Here is a 16,265-nt window from a genome sequence, read left to right on the forward strand (position 1 = left end):
ATTCCTTCAGTGGCACTAATCAGACCACAGGCAGCTCCTGTTTCTGGGAAGAGACCTTTTAGAGCCAACCCAGGTATCTCTCAACTTCATGGCATTTGCCAGTTTGGAAATAGCCACTCTGCTTAGGAAGCTAAATAATATCTCATAGCAGAATTGCAGCCTCCCAGTTCTTACTGGAAATAAACTTCTGGTGTCATCTGCCGGTGGCCTTGTCCCTTCATGTGTCTGGCAACACAAAACATTATTTTGAAGGTCAGGGTGATGATGGGGAAGATATCTGTTGTTCTCAATTTTGCACAGTACTTCAGCAAATGTCCATGTTTGCCAGCCTGAATTCAAAAGATGGAGAGAGGGGTGTGAGGACAGAATAGCAACACAAATTAATGAATGTGTTTGTAAAATAATGTCTTACATGCATAACACAGTTTTAGCAACTGATTTTTACTCTAGTCACATGGAGATTATGTTGATTTGCAGTTCTGTAGCCACTGAAATTCCTTTGCTGTCAGAGCCAGGAATTTCTGTTAAATATATATATATAGTATTTCTCCAGGTTCATTTGAAGAGAGTGATAATATATCATGGCTCCCAGTGGGGACATAGCTGCCTCCTAGTTTATATCTCCTGACATGTATTATAGCTGGGCTTGAATGGTAGCAATCAATAGTAGGAAATGCAGTGCCTGAAACTGTTAAGTGCTGCTCTAATGTTCCTTATGCAAATGTTAATACTCACCAGAGAGCACACCTGCTCAGATGAGCAAAGAAACAAGATTGACTGCTCTATTTGCTAAATGATTCTCCATATTTTTTTTGTTTAGGTTTTTTTTTTTTTTGTGGTTTGCATATCTTACAAAAACAACTGTTGCTGAAACTGCAGGGGGTATTACCAGCCAAAATTAAGGAAAGAACACTGCTCTTTCTGGGACAAATGTGCATTAACCATACACTCAAAGGCAGGCCAGCTATCTCCAAGCACATCAAAACACAGCTAGCTGGGTTCAGTCCCCCTTATCTGCCTAGTGCCTACAAATTCCTATCCTGATGCATACCAAAGAGGGGACACATATCCCTGACTTGGCTCTCAGGCAGAACTAGTGCATGTGTGTTACATCTTTCTGCAGAGCTTCTGTCAGCCTCCATGCTCCGTCCAACACTGTTATCCCCTAACCAGCCACTCAGCCTGCAGCTGGGCCTGATTGCCCAAGTCGTTGAGCACGTGCTGCTCTCACCAGATTAACAGGAGCTGCGTGTCCTCAGGATTGCCAGTGGCTGGGTTTGGAATTTGTTCATGGAAAAGCCAATTTATTTGCTCTAAGCACACAGCTGACACATGGAGGGAGGTCGCTGTTATGACAGGCAGGCTCGGAGGGTCTGGGATCACCTTCTTATTCCATCTGCAGGCTGGAGTAATTGTGATGATGACTGAGCTTTGTGACTGCCCTCCACCTCTGTATTACACAGGAGAGTAGAATAGGAGGAGAAAACCAACTTAGTTTTCTTGTTTCTTTCTGCACTTATTTCTTTCTTCCCTGACCTTCGCGGCACACCTGGCCATTGCTGTACACTCACACAGCTGACTGCTTAGGAAGGCTGGGTGCAGCAGTAGCAGTGCAGGTCAGGGGTACATGCAGCAGCAGCCATGTGGCAAAGCAAGATTATAAAGAAGGAAGGCATGAGGGAGGTTGTGCTGATAGGGCTCTGTGCTCTGAGGAGTGGTTGAATGGGAGCTGCAATCAGTGGAAAGGCAGCGATGGACTGAGAGATATGTGAGCCTTTATGTGGGATTAGTATGGATCTGTTCATAAAGTAAGAAGCAACTCTGCATGCTGGGTCCGCTCAAAGCTCCTTGGGGGGCAGACCCTGAGGTCAGAAGGGAGGTAGATCCTCAGCTGTGAAATGGTGGAAAAGGTGATCCCCTGTTCTGAGGCATGTGTGCACTCACCTTTTTCACCTTTCCATTTCTTTTTACCATCTAGAGATTACAGAAATGCTGCAAGTAAACTTGTGAGCTGAGTAAGATGAAAAGCTGGGGTTTGTTTGTGTATTCCAGGAGTTGGGGTGCCTGGAGAGCCTGAGGCAATGTTAGGAGTTTTTGAAGCAGCAAGTGTCCTGCTGCCCGCTTTTTCCTTGGGAAAGGATCAAGGTAATAAACCAAGAAGTTGTTAGTGTGACTGCCTTGTACATGTGATATCTGGAGGAGCTTGGTTTGGGAAGAGCAGGAGAAATCTGCTTGATCTTGAAGGCAAGAAGCCTTAGAAATGCTGATGTCCTCAAGTTGTCTGTAGATGTTTGTTCCTTGTGTGATAACAGTGGCTCAGCCTGCAGCACCTGCCCATGTTCATCTGTGGGGCAGTAAGTAGTCAGATTGTAAAGAAAGGATGTATCCTGGCACATAGTCACCATTTTTTACTACTACCACTAGTAAACTGGAGATCAATAGATATTTATCAGTTTTTGTAAGCCCTTATGAGGTGTCTTGGAGGGAAGGTGAAATGTTTACTTGGCTTACATGATGAACTGCTAGGAAGGGGATATTCTTTTACCCTATGAGTTCAGGGAGCAAAAGCCTGCTAAGTCTTGTTGCCCATGTGCTTTGTACATATCCTATGGGGTGCTCACCTGAGCACAGTCTGGGAGCAGATAAGCATGAAGAGCCATGTTTCTGCTAGTGCTGGGTTCGTTGGGCTGCAGCACAGTTAGCCCTGCAAGGCTGCCTGCTGTGAAGCCAGGAGGCTGCCCCAGCTGGGAAAATAGCTGAGCTCTCATGATCAAGCAAATTCAGTAGCTTGGTTAGATCCTTACCTGATGAGTGTTGTCTGCATTTTGACTTTGGATTACCCCTGCTGAAATGCTCACAGTAGTGGCTTCACTGACTGAAACAGTATGAGAGTCATCAGCAGAGCATAAGCGTGCATTTTTTTTTAAGGCTAATGCATCAGTGTCCTAGGCTGTGTTCTCAAAGTCGTTGTTGCCTCCACAAAGTTTCCAGCTTCTTAACAGCAGAAACTATGTACCAATATGCTCTTCAGTCTACCATTGCTCGTGTGCTTACCCAGTGCAGTCTGATTTTGGCTTCTTGTGTTTTAAAGGTTGCAGTTCTTCACCATGCTATAACACCTCACTTATCTGCCTTTCTAAAGTAAAAAATATAGCCTGGAAAAGCCATGTCCTGCTCTTGAGAAGGGTTATTGTTTAGAACTCGATGTCTATCCTATTGTTATTACAACTCTGCTTACCTATAAGCATAGCTAAAGGGTATGATTATACTATCCTACACATAGAGATGAGAGCAGTCGCTCTCTGATATCTTAGTGAAGCCTTCATGTGAGCTGTCGTAACGGTGTGGGCCCAAGGGAGAGCTTCCCTGTGAGTGACTTGTTAAAAAGGCATACAAAACCCCAGAGAGGTAAATCCAACAAGTATTGGAGAGACTGGTTCTGTTGGTTCTGAAGTAAGAATTTCAGGCATGTCCCTAAGGCACAGGCAGTAGGTGCATTATCATTGTTCTCCGTATAGCCTGATTAGCACATTAGTGGAGATGAGCAGAAGCTGGAGTTCATAACTTCAGAGTTTTAATGGTAAAGTATGAAAACAAGATCCACCATCTTCTTTCTCCTGTACCCTCCATCCTATGAGGCTCTAGCATCTGTCTCTAAAGATTTTTGGTTTGGTTTTTTTTTTGTGAAATGTTGATCTTCCTTATGGGTATTTATCTTACCTACAGGGTGGTCAGCTGCTGTGCCTGTGTCCTGTCCCTGGTGCTTAGCAAATGAGGGCTCCAGATCTTGTGGATTTTCACAACCACTGAAGGATTTGGTTACCCTGGGTAACAAGTCATCACCTCTGGTGGGAGATAAGGTTGTTTCATGCAGCCATTTATATTGTTGAAATGATAGTGCCCTTTTACCCTTGAGATTTTTAACAATACAGAAAGATAGCATTACATGACCTTGCTTTTGGCAGTGAGTATGAACTGATGGCAGCCAGCAACATTTTCATCTGTTCTCAGCTCAACTTCTTCCTTCACAGTACTCTTCTCCCCGTTTGCCTTTGTAATTGGAGATAAGCTGGACCCACATAGTTATGCAGCATCAGAAATTTAATCTGGACATCTCTTCTGTGAATCACATTCCTAACATGCCCTTCAAACGGAAGTCAGATGCCCACAGTCTGTTTTCTGTGAGCTGCTTGGAAAAAATCTGAGCTGCGACTATTGATAGACACTTGTTTGAGGGACACCTGGAGATGTCTGATGTTCTTACAAAACCAGCACAATACTTCACTGAGAAGCAGCTTTGCCGAAGGACAGCTTTATCCTTTTTCCTGAAAGGAGATCAGACTCTTCATGGGAGGGCAGGCAGGAGCTACCAAGGACTTTGATAAGGTGATGAAAGCGTGTAAGTGATTCATTTTTTTAGCAGAACAGGAGTTCAGGCTGTGCAGGTCTGCAGAAGAGATTTTAAAATACCCTCTCATGCTGTCTATGAACAATGGAGGACTTGGTGAAAGATCAGATTCATTTTCTGTCTTTGTGCCCTATCAAGGCCATTTTGTTGCTGAGCAAAACACTGCTTGCTGTGTAGCACGGCAGCTAGCTAAGGTTTAGATTCCCAAAGCTGGAATTTCTTTTCAGGGCATCATTGAGCCCTTGACTTCTGTTCCAGAATGACAAACTTGCAAAAGCATGGGGAGGAAAGTCTCAGCTGAAGGGAGGTAAGAGTGGGGATGAGCAATTACTTGCAGCTGATAGGCAAAAAGTTTTGACAAATCTTCTATTGAGTTATTGAAGTCCTTCAAGCAGAAGATAATCCTTACTTCCAGATCTTGTACCTGTCCTTGGTATCTCCTTCTCAAAAGACATCATGGCCACCTACAAGCACATACGTTATTTGGCAAGGTTAAAGTCAATAAAGTAGAAAGCTTGGAGGAGGGTCAAGGGGGGTATTCAGACCAAAAAGAGCTATTTAGACAATGCTGTTGGTTTGAGACAGATGAAGCTGCACCCACCTGCTCCTGACAGATAGGATTTGATCTCAAGGCTTTATTAAAAAAAACAAAGGTGTAGATTCTGGAGCCTTTAAATATGCAGGGAGATGCTCAGATAAGTGATTGCTCTGAAATCCTAGTTGCGCTGGATCTGGGGACTCTCAGAACCACAGCAGTTAAGCAAACTATTGCATTTAACTGAAATTGTGATTATGTTCCTTAGCCTTTCCCTCTGCACAAGTCTCTCAGATGTTTGAATCCTTTAAGTGGTGGAAATGAGATGTAATGCTCTGGAATGCCCTGGCTGGGTGGTCAGTGAAATCCTGGGTTGCGAGGCCCACTAATACTGGGTTATCCAGATTAGACACTGCATCTGATTATCTTGCTGGTAATCCTACCCTCAGTAATTTAATCAGGATGGGGATTGCAGGGCCAGGATCAGGCAGAAATAATGGGCGAATGCCCCCTTGTGCATCTGTGGTACTTGGAACTCCTTGTTTATGGCAATATCTGTAGTGCATTTAAATAAATATACACATGTGGTAAAGCTGCGTTGCCATGGGCATTGTAACTGGAGTCTCCTGTTATTTCTCACTGTAGGTGAGAAATCAGTTATTGAGTGGCTTTGGGTGACAGCTTCCTGCATTTGCTTTGCTTGAATTCATACAAAGTGTGTGTGTGAGGGTATATATTGGTATATGTTGCCAATTTACACAAATTGGGATGGCAAAAACAATGATGTACTCCAGCAAGAACAACATATGGTGTTAACCTGCCTGTCACAGAGGCAGGGCTCCTTACCTACTTCTGTGGGAGAGTTGAGTGAGGTGATCCATGTCCTGATCCCATCTCTGCAAAGGGCTTCCCCAGTGTGGATTTGGAATGAAGCTGCTTGAACTGGAGTTTGTAGAAGTGCCTAAAGAAGGACTCTGTTCATGTTACCTAATTTGGTCCAAAAGGCAATGATTTAGACTGCCTGACACCTGGAGCACCAGAGCATACAGAAAAACTGGCACCCAGTATCCAGCCTCCCCAAACCTGAAATTAAGATCTTAAGACCCACTTATTCCCATGTTCACATGTTTAAGAACTGCTAAAGGGACTATAAAGAAGCAACTCTATGAACCTGACCCTAGTAGCTAAGCAGGTTCCTCATCAAGGATGATTGGTTGTGCCTTAGCATTTGGGATGCATGCTGCAAGATAGAGGCTAGAGGGTAACAGGTGCGCTTTTTTTATGTTGGCATCACACTGCATATGTGTGCTATGGAAAAGGCATTTGAGAAACTCTAATCTGCTTAGAGGTATAAAATGTATCCTATGTAGACCCACAACTTTGCAAGGACTGTTAAAATAAGCCTGGAGTGTAAATATTTCGGGAAGTGCTCAGGCTGTGTACAGCGCTGGGGATGGGGAAAAAAAAACAAGAGATCGACATTTCTGGTTCCAGCCAGGAGAGGGCAGAGGTTCATGCACAGCCACGTGTGGCCTCGGGAGGCTGCTGATGCCTAATGACTGTATGGAACGGTCACTGCCAAGGGGCTAGGCGCCTGCAGCTAAGATGGTGCTACCCGTCCTAGATCATGACACTGGAGGAAGCATAAGGCAACTGCGAGATAACAGTGCTCAGCTGTGTCTGGGGAAGGAGGCTGATCCTAGTGCAGGGATGAGAAGAAGCTGAAAGCAAGGGAAGGAGGAATGAAAAAAGCAAGGGAGAGAATGGGTACTGAAGGGAGGGGAGGAATAGGAGTTGGCAGTGGCAAGCCTGGGTGCTGGGCAGGGAGATGAGAGCTTTCTTCCATGTGGCAAACATGGCTCATGTCTGTGTGCAGATGCCAGAATTGCAATGCTTCGTGAGTGTAGGAGGGCTGCAGCCAGGGAATGGGGGAGATGGCTTATCTGGAGCTCACAGACTGAGGGCTGCTTAGGGAAGGAGTCTGCACGCACTGACCCTGGGTGTTTCAGTTCAACATTACTCCTACCCGGTGCTGTCACCTTAGAGGTGGCATCCTGAGCATTGCACTGAGAGTGTAATTTTGTTGCTTGGATATTCACAGTATGGGAAATCTTCAGGATCAAGCAGAAAATATTTCCAGCAAATGCTTTTATTTTGGAGCTGTTTGCCGGTTAGTACTTTCTTGGTGCTGGCAGGAAAACACCTTCCCAGTGGAAAACAACCCCATTCCTTTTCCACTTTATGTTGCTACTGGCTTTTTTTGGCTGTTGCCAGTTGGCTGCACACCCCATTGCTTGGTGTTTCTGCTGCTCTCAGCCTTGACATTGCATCTTCTTGTTTCCTTGCTATCAGTCCTTTTGGTTGCTACAGATGATTCCCCTGTCATCCTGAATCTCTTGCCTGCTTCACCCCATCCATGGCTTCCTCTGCTTCTGTCACTTGGAGGGTCTCAAAACTTATAGCCATGCTGATAGTGCTAAACTTTTCCAATTTTGCCACCTTGCTGACTAAATAGTTTTCCTTCTCCAGCTTTCTTGCTGGCATGGGATTCAGTCACAACTGGCTTCCTGCCACTTTGAGTCAGTCCAAACCTTCCTCCACTGCCTTCATTTCTCTTTCTGACCAAATTCTCTTCTTCTAAGTTTAAAAAGAAATTCAAGATGATGTCCTCTCCTTTCTTGTCCTTGGATGTGAGCACAGACACACTTCTCCCATCTCCTAGACTCCCTGTATCTATTCCTATCCATGCTGTTATTCTTCCCCTTCAGTCCACCCTCTCTTCTGGCAGCTATTCCTTACAAAACAAACTTGCTATTCAAGCTCCCACATGTTTCTCTAAATACAGCCCATCTCTTCACCTTGACTTGCAAAGTGCCTTCATCAGTCAGCCTTTCGTTCCTCTCATGTCCTTACCGGCTGTAATATTCCTCCTTTGTTCTTCCCTTTCCACCAAGACTGTCTTCCACAAAGTCCCTTGGAGGATGCTGTTCTTCCCTTTGGCCTTTTCCAATTAAAACTGCGCAAGTGTCCCATATCACTCTGTCCTTGGGCTCTTTCTTTAATTCCTTTACATCTTACTTGACTGATCTCATACAAACAGTAAATTGCCTTTGTGGATGCCTTGTCATATCTCCCTAATCTGAGAACAGGAGGAAACTGGTCTATCCTGAAGATCTCCATGCAGATCCAGCTATTGGCTTCAATCAGTCTAGAGCAAACCTCTTCAGTGTCCCCTCATCTACAGCCCATTCCTGCTTTTTGCGAGGCAGTGGACAATGCCATCAAGTCTTCAATCTGCATGTCACTTGCCTTGGATAGGTCACTGGATTTTCAGGTCACAGCTATTTTAATGCATGATACCATGTAAGGTTGGTGTTTCTGCAAAGCCAACCGCAAATGCAGCAAATACTGTAAAATTGGGAAAAAAAAAAAAAAGGCAAGCCCAAGGAGTTGTTTTCTTCTTCCCACCATTCATTCTCTGCACAGCTGCTCCTCTGACAAGAGGAATGTCCTCTTAGCACTGTTTGCTAAAGCTGCAGCTTGGTTCTGGTATTTCAGTTTTGAAAGATAACCACTTTGGATAAGAAACAGAAATACCCTTTTACCTCATCAGTCAGCTAAGAAAAAGGTTCTAGAAATGCAGGGGTGGAAAGACTAATTTTATGTGCAGCAGAAAATGAGATCCTGGGAAAGGGAAATAGTGATTCTGTTCTGACTCTCCTGAAGCACATGGAGATCAGCTTTGAGCATGGCTGGGATGGCTAGTGTCAGGCGTGTGCTCCTTGACATATCCTCTCAGCTGGCTGTCATGGCCAGCTCTGGTCTCTGTGGCAGATATGTGAACCACTGACACAGCTAAAAAACTTTGCCATTCCAGGGCTTCTGGGCCAGAGCAGGATCTTCAAGGGCAAGGCTGGAAGATGGGCATATTACCGCAAAATTCTCTAAGATTGAATTTGGAGTTTTAGAAAGCAGGCATTCTTTATTGCAGCACTGGGTGCACATGCAAATAGTTTCGCAAAGGTGAGCGCACCGGTTACTTGCTGACAGCATCTATTCATTTAGCATATTCATGCATATTTACAGCTTTTCCGGGAAACTATTTACATACTCACGAGATTTCCAGGAACTAATTATAATATCTACATTCTAATTATGCATTCACTTTCTTGCTGAGGGGGGGGGGTCTCTGATGGTTACCAATAGTCTTCCTCACTGTGTTTACTGAGGGACCTCAGTGTTTGCTCATGCTCACAAGGTCCTAGTGCCGTGTTAGCAGTTGGTATGTCCTTGCTTCTGTTTCAGTCTTGTTATCTTGAAGGTTAGCATCCTTGGTCTTATTTACTGTCTCCTTAGTTATCAGTCCTATGATGTTCCTTCATCATCAGCCGGACTCCCTATACGTTAGCAAGCTAGAACAGTTTGATGTACTTTACTATGTTAGTTGAACATCACACACACACTATTGTTAGTTTAAACCTATAATTTAAGGCAGAAAACTATGACTTTTTCTGATCCTATCTAGGTGGTAAGTTGAATGCTTTCTGGACTTAGTTTTTGAGAAAACCTCCAAAACCCAACTTGAACTGATATCCATGATGGAGAAAGCCAGCCTTTTATACTTAACATATACTGGACTCTAGAATAAAGGAAGAATCTGCACAGGAGTATGTGGTTCTCCTAACTCGGTGCTATGCTTGCTGTGGTCCATTTGACCATCTAACTTGCAGGAGGTTACAAATGCTGTAATACCAGTTTTGTTTCATTCTTTGAGAGCTGTGCAACAAGAGCAGAGATGGAGAGCTGCTATGGAATGAACAGGGTTTAAGTAACTTGCTGGCTACATTGAGTGCAATCCCAGATTCTTCCTCGAATCTCCACTATTTTCTACATTTATATTTAACTGTCACTTAGAACATGCAATGTTTAGAAAATACTATAGGTTGTTAAGACTACTCCACCTATGGCAAGAAGGAGAGTTGTACTCACCAAGTAGGTCTGAGCTCCTTCTAGAGAGTCATGCTTTACAAGTCCAGGGTTAAAGGTGTGTAGGTAGGTTTTAAAGATGGGTGATGTAGCTGAACTCCTCTGCACCTCTTGGCCATACTGTGGCCACAGCTGCCAAGGGGAAAGCAAGCAAGAGCCTCCAAATGGTGTTCATCCTTTCAGGAAAATGAAAATGATTTTTCATGCCTTTCAGGCATGCTGATTTTCATACCATTTGGGTTTGTTGCAGCCCAAACTCCTGGGATGGATTCAATGATATTGCATAAATCAAGGAAAGCAACACTTAAGGAGGTTGCTATTTACATACATAAGCAAATCAAGCAACCCATCCAAGATTTTCTGTAAGTAAGACCTCAGCAGAGTAGAAGCAGGCAGTGTCTTGGTAGGCTAGGTTAGGCTGCTGGAAGCTAGAGTGGGTTAAAGTGGCTTTGGAGTCAGGGTTCATCCAGACAAGGTGGAACTTACAGTATTCACTTCTGGGGTCAAGTTTCTACTACAAGTATGAAGAGCTGCCTCCTTAGCCTGCAGTCTTGCATGTCAGGATAAAGGTGCTCTGTGGATTCTATCTATTCCTTTGTGCCCGATTTTTCAGGGGAGAATTGAGCCAGCTTTTTTGGTTTTCCTCATTTTCCACAGCAAAATGTGTGAGTTTGTACTTCAGGTTAAGCATGTGAATATTTCTTTGTCTTTACAATGGCTGTTAAAGTGCTCAAGGTTTGTGTCACTGCCTGATGTAATTATCTAGTGTGGAGGTAAATAACTTCACACGTAAGGGTTTGCCTTCACATTAGTGCAGCTGAGAGTCTGCTGATTCAGGTAGGTTTGCCCTCTGCTTTTGTTGTTCTCCCTTCCTCACTCCTCTACCCCTTGTTTTCCATTACATAGATCACACTTACTCTAAATTTCACTTCTGTTCTTAATATTTTTCATATCTGCCAAGAGCAACTCAAGCTCTGAACTGGTCTAGTAACGTGGCTATCAGTGATGCTGACATCAAGCAGCATTTATGTGCCTCTTGTATCTGGACAAACTCTTGTGTTTCAGCTTGAATTATCACAAAAAGATCCAGTTCCCTAAGGCATGGGAAAGCTGTGCTATGAATACACTGATGCTAATGGTCTTGGCTCTGAAGATTTTTATTGCATTTGTTGTTTTCTAGCATTCTGGAAAACAGCATTAAAATGAACAGGGTAAACATAGGCAAGTGAAAACAATGCTGGAGTTGGATAGGAGATGACTCTGTGCCTAAGGCTCTGCTTGTCCCTTACCTTAGGGACACTGGAGCAGTCTGGCACATGCTTAGGATTTTGATGGGTTTACACTGACATTGAATAGACTTCTTAGTGGGAAACTCACAGTACTGTGAGGTCGGAAGACAGGGTTCAGTGCTCTAGAAGCGGCTCTTACGTGGTACGAATAAGGAAAGAAAATTGACTTCTGGGATTTGTGCCCAGAGGTCAGTCTGTTACTATTTCTTGAAATAGCAGATAAAGAACATGAATGTTATTCACCACTGATGGCTGTGGAGTAGTGATGAGCTAGTAGTTTTTATTGTAAGAAATAGGCATAGGCAAATCGGATTTTAAGATAGTCTACTCTTTGCAAGCATTTGAACACCTGGCTTTTAGGAAGGTTGAGTTGCCAGCAGGAAGCTCGTTCCTGCCTCTGCCCTGTGAAGCTTTTTCCTTGTGTGAAAGCATTCCAAAGGTAATTACTTTTTTTAATCAAGACAAAGAGAGGCTAGTGCTCAAGTGGCACCATTCAACAGCTTATTTTCATTTTTTCTCCTTTTATATAAAAGTCTTGAACTTTTATAATGGTAAAACAACTTGACTTAGAATCATAGAATGGTTAGGGTTGGAAAGGACCTTAAGATCATCTAATTCCAACCCCCCTGCCATGGACAGGGATACCTCACATTAAACCATGTCACCCAAGGCTCTGTCCAACCTGGCCTTGAGTACTGCCAGGGATGGAGCATTCACAACTTCCTTGGGCAACCCTTTCCAGTGTCTCACCACTCTCGCAGTAAAGAACTTCCTCCTTATATCCAGTGTAAACTTTCCTTATTTAAGTTTAAACCCGTTACCCCTTGTCCTGTTGCTACAGTCCCTGACAAAGAGTCTCTCTCTGGCATCTGTAGGCCCCCTTCAGATACTGGAAGGCTGCTGTGAGGTCTCTACTCAGCCTCCTCTTCTCCAGGCTGAACAGCCCCAACTTTCTCAGCCTGTCTTCATATGGGAGGTGCTCCAATCCCCTGATCATCCTCGTGGCCCTCCTCTGGACTTGCTCTGACAGCTCTATGTCCTTCCTTCTTATGTTGAGGACACCAGAATTGCAGACAACTTCCTCCCCATCCCCAGCTTGCAGAGGAAGTGACAAATTTATTTGAGCAACTAAAAGTCTGTGGTGGGTCTCTGAGTCTGAGAGCTAGCCCTGAATACAAAATGTATTGGTGCAAGGTCTGAGAACAACCATCAGCGTTCCTGGACTTCGAGGAGCTCAGGGTGCTCAGTACCTCACAGAAAACTAAAATGAAGAGTTGAGCTGTTTTGATCAGATCCAAGTATCATTAACAACAATATCAAGACCCTTGTTAATGTAAATGGGTGTATATAATGGATGTTGATGGAGAATAGTAGTAGAAGAAAGCTGGTGCTACTCTACCAGAAGAACTTTCCTCTATGTCAGTACAAGGATGGTTACTTCCATCCATTATTTTCTTCCACAGTAATTTCTGACTTAGTTGCAAGTAATTGCAAAATACCCCATCATTTTGGTACTTTTGGGACTTTGTCATATAATACTGATGGATTTATCTTAACATCATCTGATCAATAATTTTATATAATTAAACTGACTGCTTGCACAAAAGTTGTGGCTTGCTTTGGTCTTTATGCCACATACTGGCTCCTAATGCAATAACGTTATGCTTCTAGCAGCTACTTGATATAAGGAAATTACATCAGCTGATGATGTAGGAGTTATTGGTTTTCCTGTTCGTAATCAGAAGCTATGTACATCATCTGCATGGTGGTAGACTAGATGTCCATCTGTTTTACTCATCCAGGCTGGCTGACTGGGTAGGACAAGCTTGTAGAATTTTCTTTGTATTTTACCTATACTATTATAACCTTCTAGTCTCTGTTTACTTCCCTTCTCTCCCCCCCCACTGCACTCTTTACTTTTTCAGTAGTATTAGAGGTCCTTTCTGCTGCTGTGTCATGGCCTATTTTCTTGGAACCTGCTGCTTTGGCTCGCACTTATTTGAGCACAGCTCATGGCACGAGGACATCTTAGCATGATGTAGGACAGAGCTGTTTTGCTTTCTGTCCTAAAGGAATCTGTTCTGCTGGCTAATTGTGGCACTTAATGATGCCCATTGGCTTTTGGTAATAGATGCTTCAGAGTCCAAAAAAGGACTTCCAGTAGCACTTGGTTGAGTCCTTGTCCTGAGTGCTGAACCCAGGACAGTCCTGCCTCCCCATTGCAGTTGATTTCAAGGAGTGCACTGTTTTGAAGGTTAGACCCACACTGAACATCAAGATCAGTAGCTATTCCTCCCCTTTGGCTAGAACTCAGTGCAGCTGCTTTTTGATTAAGCTTCATTGTCTTTAGCTCTGGGTAGGACAAGTGCCTTCCCATCACCTGCAGTGAAAGCAGTTCTGTCTCCAGCTGGGAAGTCTGATCTGGGTGTTGAAGTTGGCTTCTGGGCAGTGTGGAAGCAGGCTGAGATATTAGCACCTGTATTCACACTCCCTTGAAATCAAAGTGAAGAACTGAAGATGGCTTGTGGCCAGTTTTGTGCAGAGCTTGGTACAGAAACTAGGTCCCCTAGCGCTTGAGATCATGTCTCTGTGCCTGGGTTTTCTGCCATTTTGGATGGTCATCACCAGAAACTGGCCCTGAGCAGATGAAATCCCACCATTAGTGATCTGCTCCTTCCTGGCACATCCAGCCTCTTGCAGAAGTGCCCCATGCAGACATGGCAGCTTGTGTGTGCATGACCTCGTAGGCTGACTGGTGCCTCTGCCCTTGTGAATGGAGGTTCTCTCTGGAGAAGGAGGCACTGTGCCAGGGTAGCAGATGGGTAGGAGCAGCAGCAGCTGGGAAACCATGTATGATCATCATGTGGGTTTACTGTCTGCAGCAATGCCAAAATGGCCACTTTGCTTTACCAGGTCTGTGAGCTGCATCAATTGCAGCAGGCAGTGGGCTCTGACCAGCATCCACCATCTATGGGGGGAGCAGCAGATTTTTCAGGAGATGGAGGCCTGGGCAGTATTTTCAGCTCTGGAGCATCATGTGAGAGCAGCCAAGCTAAGTCCTTGCTGCACCCTCTCGTCTGTACATGTTGAGCTCTTCTCTGCCAACTAGAAGCCTTACCTCTATAACCACTGTCCTGTCACTGCTGGGGAGAGGAGTAGCTCTAGGCTCTGCTGTTCCTGAACTCAATTGGTCTGGTGGGGTGGTCAAGTCTTCGGTAGTGGATGCCCTGCTAATCACACAACAGTGCAGATGGCCCTGAAGAAGACTGGCTGTTGGCAGCCCTACAGAAATCACTCAGTGCTAACATTAAGGGTGAATAACCCTGTCTTTCCCTTGCTTAGTTACCTTCTTGCCATGACAGGAGCCAAGGACACACTGAAGCAGTATGAAGAGGAGGGTCTGCACAGGGTGGTTGTGCTTAGACTGAGCCACCTTCTTATTTGTACCGTGATTCCAGCTTACTCCCAAAGCTTGAACATGCAAGGAAAACAGCTGACAAGTTGAGAAAGCACCCATGGCAACCCTGTGGACGTTGGTACAGGCGAGTGGTGCTTCAGAATCTCTCCTACTTTGGCCCAAAAGGTGTGCATGGGAAGGAGTTCAGCTTCAGCACATCTGCATCTCCTGAGTGCCACAATGCTTTGTCTCACTGTGGTTTGGAGAATATCTTGATGCATTACTGAGATGCCATTAATGTGTGTGTCCTCATATGATGCTTGTTACTTGCAAAGCCACAGTAGACACAGATACGACTTTCCTGAGGGGCTAGGGGAGAGACAGTGATCCATCTCAAGTTAGTCCAGCTTGCTTGACACTAATGCAGATGCACAGTTGAAACCTAGAGTAGAGCACAGGGAATATTGTATTCCTTTCTATTGATAGGCATTTTGAAAAGTGACCTGTAAATGGTAAGGGAGGGGAAATAGCCGACGGTTTTGTTCCCTTAATTTTACTTCTTTGTATTGAGGAGAGAAGCCTTGAAGGTGCTTCATCTCTGTTCTGCATAGGTAGGGGCTGCTTTCTCCAAGCCTTCAAGACTTCTTATTTTAAGAACATGTATCTTAAGGGCTTCTGCTGGTTTCAGGATCTGGAAGGGAAATAGTGATATCTTGGATGTAATGCAGAGATCTTTTAAGCTGTGATTGAAAATGAATGTGTGGATTGGTGGGTTTGGATGTTTTACTTGAATGATGCTCCTGCCTGCTATTACCCCAAAGGAAGAAATGCTTTAGAGCTCAAAAGCAAAGCAAAAGTTAACAGAAAAGTTTCTTTTGTTTTGTTCCCAAGGGCAAGTCCCCTGAATTCCTCATTCATGTCCCTCTCCATTGAGACAGCCTCCATAAAGAAAGGAAACCCTAAAAGAAAGCTACTTACCTTTGCTAAAGGGGAACATGTTATGGCTGTACCTTTCAGGACATTCGAAAAATGTATTTCCTATGTTTGGGAAACTTGGTCTTCAAGTCTGCCCATGGCAGTGGAGCTCAGCCTGGTGCCTGCAGCTAGGACCTGTTCCCCAGGTTTTTCTGTGAAGTTGAATTATTGATGCCTATTAGCTTTTCAGGGAGTGCACAGCTTTGAAAAGAATTTCTTGGTTCCTTGGTCCAATGCCTGGTATTACAAATGGCACCTCAGATTGTTCTTGGGAACTAGTGCATCTGTACCTTCACAGGTATACCTGACGGTGTATCTCTGCCTTCACTTCATCTTGTTGAAAGTTGTTCTTGAACTTTGAATGCCAGGAACTTTATGTCCTCTGAGAGTTTGCCTGTTTTAACCTGTGGGAGTTGAGAACATGAGTCCAGAAGTTTTAAAAGAACAAGATAAGGAGTTATTGAGCACTTTGTATATTCTGATAGCATTTTAGAGCATTAACAAGGACTAATAGACCTTGAAAGAGTTACTGTTCTGGTGCTTTTCAGAAAAAGCACAGAAGTGGGCTTTCTGTGTAGTCTGGTCAGTTTGGCATTGATGGTGGGTGAAGGCATAGCAATGGGGAAATGGGATCCCATCAGTGAATGAAAGAAACTGAAGGAACAATAGAAATTT

Source organism: Pezoporus flaviventris, unplaced genomic scaffold, assembly GCF_033815535.1.
Source record: "Pezoporus flaviventris isolate CSIRO_AGI_PZ_B2104156 unplaced genomic scaffold, CSIRO_AGI_Pfla_v1 ptg000013l, whole genome shotgun sequence".
In the NCBI taxonomy this organism is placed as follows: Eukaryota; Metazoa; Chordata; class Aves; order Psittaciformes; family Psittacidae; genus Pezoporus; species Pezoporus flaviventris.